This window comes from Pyrus communis, chromosome 7, assembly GCF_041283825.1.
Source record: "Pyrus communis isolate YQ-2024b chromosome 7, ASM4128382v1, whole genome shotgun sequence".
NCBI classification, from domain to species: Eukaryota; Viridiplantae; Streptophyta; class Magnoliopsida; order Rosales; family Rosaceae; genus Pyrus; species Pyrus communis.
The window spans coordinates 24,788,739-24,792,921 of NC_142571.1; the positions used below are offsets into that span (position 1 = coordinate 24,788,739).

Genomic DNA, 4,183 nt, shown 5'->3' on the forward strand with positions numbered 1-4,183 from the left:
TTGCAGTTGGAAACTAACATTTTTCTTTCACCTTGTCTGGTTGCAACTCCTTATCAACAGCTAATGTTGCACAACCGATAGAAGCACTTTCCTCGGACTGAAAAAAACTTGTTTTTCTCTATAAAAATTATAGGATTTTAGCCGAAATGAACATAAGATAAACAAGAAATCATGGTGGAGTTTAATTATAATGTGTGGGATTATTGATAAATTTTGGTTTTATTATTAATTTCATATTATACTTGATGGTAATTATAGAATGGGATTAAAAAAAACAATTAACATCTATAATTTAAGTTGAGGGTAGAAAGAGATTACATGAGTTTAAATAAAATTTTCCTTCTAATAACCATACAATGTTAATATTTTGCATAACATAAGATTAAAGAGGTGTCTTCATTGAACAATATCATTTGAAGTTGCGTTTTGATACCCTCGGTCCGGTCTTCAAGTGCTAGGTCCTAGGTCGGTGTCCAGCTTAGTTAGGAGGTCTTGGGTCCGAAATTTGAGTCCAGAGTAATAAGATTGAGCCGTAAGTGCTAAACATAAGATTACATTAAAGATAATCCAATACTGCTGCTTATGGCCACCAAATGGTTTCCGACTTACATAAATGAGTGCAACACCATCGTAACGTTCTGATAGCGGTACCTAAATGCTGGTTTGGTATGGGATACTAAACCAAAAATCGCATATCAAATTCCGATCCGAAAAGTTTCAGGACGAAAATCTCATGACCGATCCCGAAACGAAATTTCGGGATTCCCGAAATATTTTCGGTATTTCGGAATTTCCCGAAACCGAACCCGCATCAGAATCCAAATCATCTATATTGAAATTGAAATCATCCGAACCTGCATTAAAAATCCAAATTGAAATTAGAGACAAAGTGACAGTGAATCAGTGAAGATTGATGGTCGAGAGAGAGACAAAGTGAAGAGATAGACCCGAGCCCCCAATTCGAAACCCTAAGTTTAATTCGAAATCCCACACACAGAGAATCACTGGAGAGAACCGGAGGTGGGGATGAAGCCGTGAGGTGTGGTGGTGGCCGGAGTGGAGAGAGTTCATCGGAGTGAGATTATCATACGGTGGAAGATGAGAAGGGCAAAATGAGATGAGAGAGAGTGAGTAGGGATGTTTCTGGGTTAGGCGGTGTTGGATTGAGTGGAAGGTGCCGGTTTCTAGGTTGTAGAGAGAGAGAGAGAGTGAGAGATAGACAGAAAATAAAAGAGAGATAAAGCGTTAGGTGGTTTATGGGTTGTAATTGTAGAGAGAGATGAGACAGAAAATAAAAGAGAGATAAAGGGTTAGGTGGTTTATGGGTTGTAATTGTAGAGAGAGAGAGAGAGTTCTTCTGTCTTTAGAAAGCAAAAGCACCCGTGACCCATCCCATTCCCATGTGTTTGATAAGACTTTTGTCAGCACGCCACAAACTTAAATCATTTTAATAATATAATAATAGCCAATTGCACATTCCAACATATATATATATATATATATCTCCTAATTAATAAAATTTTATTTCTCAACTAAAACATGATAACAGGACAAATTAGTCTTCTATCACATAAAATGTAGTTTTATATATCCAAATTTTGCTGTTTTTTATTAAAGCATCACTTATAGAAGATGTTAAAATACATCCAATATTAAAAAAAAAAACCTCTCACTCCCCCACGTTCTTACTCTCTTTCTCTCTCCTTCTTATTTTCTAAAAAAATATGTTTATACAGACAAAGTATGTAAGCAAATGATATATATAAAATATTTAGTAAAATTTGATTCGAGACTAGAATACGGATTATTTCAAAGTGTGAGACCAAATCCCATACCAAACAATTCAGGTTCGATTCCAATACCAAAATTTTCGAGATTTTTTGTTCTGTATTTTTTCGGTTCAGTTTTAATATGATTTGAAATTTTCGGTATTTTTTTCCAACTTTCATTTCATGAAAATCCTTCACCAAAAGGACTAATTTAATGATGTGACTTTGTATGTATACGATTGAGACCGGCGTAATCTATACGGACCAAGTCTACCTTGATAATGCGACCGAGAGAAAAAGGTTGGGCTGAATAATAACTTTATTGTTCCAGTCAAGCCTGAACTAGATCCAACCTACCCCTGGATAAAAAGAGGAGAACAGACTTGTTGGGCAGCCCAAAAATGTATCCAATCAACATCTTTAAAGGAGATGTCAAAATGTACACATCAGTTATAATATTAAAAAAAAAATCACACTAATATTCTCCAACTGAAATGTCAAATCTTATGTGGCGATAACATGGATTGCAGCAAAAGAGGTAGCTGTTAAATTTGACAACATCTTCAAATATTTTTTTATTAATTATTAAACGTATTTTATTAATTTTTAATTAGTTTAATCATTTATTACAATTAATGTTGAGTTAACCAATGCAATTATCTTACTTTTTTTTCTTCTTTTCAATTAAGGAAGGTAAACAAATTACTGATTAAATTATAAATATCCTTTATTAAATTTTAATTAGTTTAATAATTTATTTTATAAATTAATAATTTAATTTTACATATCAGTTAGTTAGAGAACAAGATTTTAAAAAATATCAAAATACCACGTAAATGGTCAAAATTTAAATTATATGTTCAAAATTTACCATTCTTTTTAAAAATGGTCGTACTTGCATCAACTTCTCGAAGCTGGTGGGACGCACACTTTCTTGGGATACTCAACCAACGACTAAGTGCACTTTGTGTTGAGGTAGGCAAGAATCTGTGCCAACTTTCTCGCGGTTTGTGTATATGAATTTCATTCGCGAATTATGTAACACTGTAATGGTGTTATGGTGGGACTCTCAAAGGCTCACTGCTCACAGTTGGTGGTGATTTTTTTTTTTTTAAATTCTTTATAACATGATAATTTAACGTTAATTTATGTACCAATATTATAAATGATTGTGAAAAAACATAAGGTGTTATAGAGTTCATATAGAGTCCCACTTTTTAAATGGTCTCTCCAACATTTCTCTTGTTAATATAATGGTATGAACTTGATTTGTAATAATGGTATAACATTGTTATAGTAATGATTTTAACTTTTTATATAATTGGCCAATTAGTACTACGGTCTAGTGGTATTCCTCTTTACTTGTAAGTGAGATACCTTAGATACGATTCTCGCTAAAGATGAATTTGAACCATATTATCGCTAGCCTATTGTGAGGCTTAACCCACTTCCCTACCTAGCAGGTTTAACCCATTCCCCCACCTCCTTCATATACAATCGATGCATTACAGTAAAGAATGAATGCGTTTTTATTCAACTCAAAGTTTCATGCTTAGTATACCAAGTTTCATCTATTTTCAAATATCAAACTCATAATGACAAATTCTAATGAGACTCTTTTAAAGTGAAACTTTTTATGGACTCTTTATCACCTTACTGTTTAACATCAATTTTCGTGCCAATCTTATAAAACATTGTGGCAAAAACATGATATGACAGAAAATCCATAGAAAATCCAACTTTTGAGAGAGTCTCCTAAACATTTTTCACTCAAAATTTCCAAATCATGGAAGGCCTTATAAGCTCAACTAAAAAGACTGGCAATACCCAAACGCACAAACGAAAACATACAATGCTAGCAACCTTCTCATTTTAATTTCTCATCTCTGTAAGTGTTATATGATATCCAAATCTTCTATTTTCCAAATTACTTTTTAAAAGTATTTTCTACAAAAAGAAGTAACTAAATTCAAATTCAATTAATCATCTCCCTATTATTATATAATAACTAGACCCATCTCAATATTTTAGTTTCTCACTCACAATATAATCTCATCTTTCACAAAAAATTAAAAAATTTAAGTGCTATTTTTCCATCCACTATTATTCCTAAAATAACCTCTAATATATATCTAAATTATTTTGTTAGAATAATAAATATTAGAGTGCTGATAAGCCTACCGTTAAGGCCTTCCTTCCCGATTTTTATTTCAGTTAATATTTCAAATTTTGGTCAGTTCCTATATCTCTAACTGATTGCAACTCTTCTTTCCCTCTCCACCACCAACGCAACCCCCTTCCAAATCCCACGACTAAGCCTCATACCGAATCCCAAAATCTCATCCTCATGTCCCATTTCCAAATTCGCAATAATCCGATTCCACTCGTCCAAACCCAATTTCTTCTTCTGGTCT

At 33.0% G+C, this 4,183-nt stretch overlaps 1 long non-coding RNA gene across 1 annotated transcript; it reads right to left on the reverse strand.

Moving 5' to 3' along the window:
- Window positions 1-267: 267 nt before the first annotated feature.
- Window positions 268-1,095, reverse strand: LOC148695943 (uncharacterized). Its single transcript, XR_015964090.1, has 2 exons — window positions 948-1,095; window positions 268-854 (listed from the first exon to the last, which is right to left on the reverse strand). It is a non-coding gene; the product is annotated as an uncharacterized LOC148695943 (long non-coding RNA).
- Between the last annotated feature and the right edge of the window lie 3,088 nt (window positions 1,096-4,183).